Here is a 6,194-nt window from a genome sequence, read left to right on the forward strand (position 1 = left end):
AGTTGCTATTAAGTTGGTTCCAACTCATAGAGACCTCATGAACAACAGAACAAAACACTGTCTGGTCCTGCACCATCCTCAAAATCTTTGCTATGCTTGAGCTCATCATTGCAGGACTGTGTCAGTCCATCTTGTTGAGTGTCTTCCCCTTTTTTTCTGACTTTACCAAGCATGATATCTTTCTCCAGGGATTAGCCCCTTCTAACAACATGACCAAAATTCATGAGTCAAAGTCTGGCCATTGTCCTCTTTGAAATCTTCTGTTCAGCTCTTTTGTCTTCTCATTTCTTCCATTTGCTTTATTCTCCATTCAAGAGCAAGTTTCAGAGTCTCTTCTGATATCCATTTTGGTCTTTTTTTCATTTCCTGTCTTTTAATGACCTTTTTGCTTTCTTCATGTATGATGTTCTTGATCTCATCCCACAAATTGTCTGGTTTTCAGTCATTGATGTTTAATGTGTCAAATCTGTTCTTCAGATGGTCTCTGAATTCAGGTGGGATATAATCAAGGTCACATTTTGGCTCTCATGGAATCGTTTTAATTGTCTTCAACTTCAATATGAACTTCCATGTGAACAATTGATGGTCTGTTGCACATTCAGCTCCTGGCCTTTGCACATTCAGCTCCTGGCCTTGTTCCAGTTGAAGATAATTGAGCTTCTCCATCACCTCTTTCCACAGAAGTAGTTGATCTGATTCCTATGTATTCCATCTGGCAAGGTCCAAGTGTATAGTTACTGTTTCTGTTGTTGAAAAAATATATTTCCAATGAATTAGTCATTGATCTTCCAAAATTCTATCATGCAATCTCCAACATCATTTCTATCACCAAGGACATATTTTCCAACTACTGGTGATTTTTCTTAGTTTCCAACTTTCACAATCCAATCACCAGTAAAAATCAATACATTTTGATTGCATGTTTGGTCATTTTCAGACTGCAGAAGTTGGTAAAAATATTCAATTTCCTCATCTTTGGCTTTACTGGTTGGTGTGTAAATTTGAATAATAGTAGTATTAACTGGTCCACCTTATAGGCATATAGATATTATTCTATCAGTGTGCTTCTGTATGGATCTTGAAACATTCTTTGTGACAATGAATGCCACACCATTCCTCTTCAATTTGTCATTCCAAGCATAGTAGATCATATGATTGTCTGATTCAAAATGTCCAAAACAGTCAATTTCCCCTCATTAGTGCCTTGGATATCAATCTTTATGTGTTCCATTTCATTTTTGACAAATTTCATTTCCTACATTCAAATTTTGTACATTCCACATTCTAATTATTAATGGATATTTTCAGCTGTTTCTTCCCATTTTGTGTCATGCTACATCAGCAACTGAAGGTCCCAAAAGCTTTACTCCATCCACATCATTAAGGTCAACCCTACTTTGAGGAGGCAGCTCTTCTCCAGGCATATTTTGAGTGCCTTCCAACCTGAGGGGCTCATCTTCCAGCACTATATCAGACAATGTTTCAGGGCTATTTATAAAGTTTCCAGTAATATATCAGACAGTGTTTCATTGCTATTCATAAGGTTTTCACTGGCCAATTCTTTGAGAAGTGGATGGTCCTGTTCTTCACAGTCTGTTTTAGTCTGGAAGCTCCAGTGAGACCTGTCCACCATGGGTAACCCTGCTAGTATTTGAAATACTGGTGGAATAACCTCCACCCTCACAGCAACATGAAAGCCAGCGCAGTAAACACACTGACTGACAATGCCCAGTAGCAGTAGAATATATGAATAAATTATGATTTATTCATACAGAACATACACTATGAAAAGAATGAACTGCATTAATAAAGATGACTTTTATAAGCATACTATTAATGAAAGATGCCAGACACAGAACACAACTAAATTATTTCATTTATATAAAGTTCAATAGGCATATAGATATAGGAGTTAAAATAGTGGCTGTGTATAAGAGTATCTATTAAATGAGGCATGAGGGAGACTTATGAGGTACTGGAATGTTCTATTATCTTAAACTGAATGGTGATTACATATATGTATACATATACAAAATATCATTGATCATTTTTACTTACATATATACTTTCCTGTGTTTAAGTTATGCCGCAGCAAAATGGTAAATTAAAGAAAAATAATGGATGATTTTTAAAATAACCATTTGAAGTCAAAAGAAAATGGTATAAACATATATTATTTAAAAATAATTGCATTTTCCATCCATCTAGAAAATTTAGAGGGAGCTCTTGTGATGCACTGGTTAAGGTATTTGGCTACTAACCAAAAGACAGGCAGTTCAAACTCACCAGTCTCTGCTGGAGAATGATAAAGCAATCAGATTCCATAAAGATATACAGCTTTTGAAACCCTATGGAGCAGTTCTACTCTGTTCTATAGGGTCTTTTTTAATAAGAATTGACTAAGTGGCAGGTTTTGATTTAGAAAATTTATAAAAAAATAACAAAATATTGGCTGAAAATATCAATTTCCCATAATCTCATTACTCAAAGATTATTTATTTGACTATCTTCTATGTCTCAGATTATATTCTGTAGCCCTACTTTCAACACTTAACCTTTTTATCATCAGCCTCATTGCCCATTCTTCCCTCCAAGGAGCGGCTGGTGGGTTTGAACCACCAGCTTTCTGGTTAGCAGTCAAATGCTTTAGGCACTACACCACCAGAGCTCCCTTTATCTTCTATGTCTCAGATTATATTCTATATCCCTACTTCTCACCACTTAACCTTTTTATTTCCAACCTCATCATATTTTAGTAGGTGTAATTTTAAGGTAAATATGCCATATCCTGTAAATAGCATAAATTATATAACTATTACCCTAGTTTGTAACATTTTAGTTGCTTCCAGTTTGGTTAATATTTAAGTAGATGATAACATAATGCATATATATTTTCTTTAGTTTTCACCCATTCATTAGGATAAATTCCTAGAAGATGAATTCCTAGGTCATGGTGAATCACTTAAACTGAAGGTGGAAAACATATGCTGAATTAGAGAACACTAACTGCTTACTTTCTGGAGATATTTTTCTTTCAGCTGTAATTATAAGCTATATAAACACTGCTAAAATTAGCAATGTACTGAAGATTTTGACATTGTACATTAATGGTATGTTAAAGGATATTGGAGTTATTTCTAGAATTTTATCAGAAAAGTTCATAAAGATTCATTGTTTATGCTGTGGAATAAATTACTAAACACCTGCAATATTTGGAAGGTCCTATTTTAAATACCTGATGTGACACATGTACACACACACAAATTTAGCATCTCATTCCAAATGTCTAAGATGGTAAGCTTTTATGATAGTGAGAAAAGGCAATATTGCTCAGTCCAAAGTGATACTCAAAAGATGATTCAGAAGAACATAAAGGAAAAGAAAGTATGTTTCTCCTAAACTTGTTCTGCCGCTACTTGCCTATGATACCAACCAGTTTTGTATACCGAAGTCTCTAATCCAAACTTTTCCTTCTACTTGAAATCAAGCTTCATCCTAGATTACTAATAATTGAAAGATCAGTTGCACTCCATGCTTGACCAAATGCTGTTTTTAATGGCATCTTTCTAAGATGGCAGCAGCTATAATACTGACTGAAACAGAACAACTATCAAAGTTGTTGGCCTTTCTGGCAGAACAAAAGATCCTAAGTTCGCTTTTAGTCTATATTCTTGAAACAATGACATGGCCATGAACTGGCATAATTTAAAATATATCACAAAGCTACAATAATTCTTCTTTTTTTTTTTTTTTTTTTTTTTTTATAATGGTCTACTTGAACTAATTGAAAGATCCAGCAAAGTAGCAGAATACAAGATCAACATAAAAAAGTCAATTGGGTTCCTCTATATACACAAAGTTGTTGCTGTTGTTATGTGCTGTCAAGTTGGACCCAACTCATAGTGACCCCTCCTTGGGTTTCCAAGGCAGTATAACTTCAGAAGTAGATTGCCCAACCTTCCTTCCAAGGAGTGGCTGGTGAGTTTGAACCTCCAGCCTTCTAGTTAGCAGTCAACTGCCTTAGGCACTATGCTACCAGAGCTCCTATATACACAAAGAAATACCTGCAAAAGAAATGAAGAAAGCAATACCATTTATAGTAGCTACCAAAAAACTAAACTAAAATAAAATATTTAGGAATAGATCTTATTAGGGGCACAAAAGATCTATACAACAAAAGAAAGAGTGCTATAAGAAATTATAAGAGATCTACATAAATGAAAGAATATAACATACTCATGGATAGGAAAACTGAACATTGTGAAACTGTCAATACTACCCAAAGCAATCTATGATTCAATTCAACACAATTTAAATTCCATCAACATTCTTTAAAGACATGAAAAAAACAATCATTAATTTTATATGAGATGGCAAGAGAGCTCAGATAAGCAAAACACTACTGGAAAAGAAAAACAAAGTAGGAGGTCTCACACTCTCTGATCATAAAACATACTATACAGCCATGATAGTCAAAACAGCCTGGTATTGGTACAAAGATAGACACATAGACCAGTGAAACAGAATTAATAATCCTGAAAGAAGTCCACCCACCAATGAACAGCTGATCTTTGACAAAGTGCCAAAACTCATTTAGTGGAGAAGAGATAGTCTCTTTAACAAATGGTGCTGGCAAAACTGGATATCCATTCACAGAAAAATAAAATAATATCCATACCTCACACCATACACAAAAACTAACTCAATATGGATCAAAACCCTAATGCAAAACCAAAACTATAGAGTTCATCAAAGATAAAATAGGGTCAAATGTTGTTGTTATTTGCCATCGAGTTGGACCCAACTCATAGGAACCTCTCCTTGGGTTTCCAAGGCAGTATCACTATGGAAGTAGATTGCCCAACCTTCCTTCTGAGGAGTGGCTGCTGGGTTTGAACCACCAGCCTTCTGGTTAGCAGTCAAGTGCCTTAGGCACTATGCTATCAGAGTTCCTAGGGTCAAACATAGGGAGCAATTTATGACATGAATAATCAAATGTAACCCAAAAACAGAACAAGATGATATAGCATGGTTTAAAATCAGGAAGGGAGTGTGTCAGGGTTGTATCCTTTCACCATACTTATCCAATCTGTATGCTGAGGAAATGGTCTGAGAAGCTGGACTATATAAAGAAGAATATGGCATCAGGATTGGAGGTAGGCTCATTACCAACCTAAGATACACAGACAACACAACTTTGCCCACTGAAAGTGAAGATGACTTGGAGCACTTACTGATGAATATTAAAAACTACTGTCTGCAGAATGGATTATACTTCAATATAAAGAAAACAAAAATCCTCACAACTGGACCAATAAACAGCATCACAAAAAAAAAAAAAAAAAAGGGGGGGGGGGAAGAAGAAGAAGCTCACTATCATCAAGTTGAATCCAACTCCTAGCGACCGCTCCTTGGGTTTCTGAGGTGTCTTTCTACGGAAGTAGATTGCCCAGTCTTCCTTCTGAAAAGTGGCTGGTGGGTTGCAACCACCAGCCTTCTGGTTAGCAGTCAAATGCCTTAGGCACTATGCCACCAGACTGAAGTTGTCAAAGACTTCATATTACTTGGTTGCACAATCAACATCAATGGAAGCAACAGTCAAGACATCAGAAGATGTGTTGCATTGGGCAAATCTGCTGCAAAAGATCTCTTTTAAGTGCTGAAGAGCAAAGATATCTCCTTGAAGACTAAGATGCACCTAACCCAAGCCATCATATTTTCAGTCAGCCTGTGAGAGCTGGACAATGAATAAGGAAGACCAAAGAACAGTTGATGCTTTTGATTTGTGGTGTTGGTGAAGAATGCTGAAAGTACCATGTACTGCTAAAAGAACTAACAAATCTGTCCTGGAAGAAATGCAGCCAGAATGCTCCTTGGAAGTGAGAATGGCCAGACTTCATCTCACCTACTTTGGTAATGTTGTCAGAAGGGACCATTCCCTGGAGAAGGATGTCAAGCTTGGTAAAATGGAGGGTCAACAAAAGAGGAAAAGTCTCTCAACAAGATGGGTTGACACAGTGGCTGCAGCAATGGGCTCAGGTATAGTAGGGATCATGAAGCTGGCACAGGACCAGGCAGTGTTTCGTTCTGTTGTACATAGGGTTGCTATGAGTCAGAGACAACTCAACAGCACAAAAGAACAACAGCCCAAGATGCACAAAGAGCAGAAAAAAAACTAGATGACTGAGACCTTA

Source organism: Orycteropus afer, unplaced genomic scaffold, assembly GCF_000298275.1.
Source record: "Orycteropus afer afer isolate SDZICR_OR568_19922 unplaced genomic scaffold, OryAfe1.0 scaffold00216, whole genome shotgun sequence".
NCBI lineage: Eukaryota > Metazoa > Chordata > Mammalia > Tubulidentata > Orycteropodidae > Orycteropus > Orycteropus afer.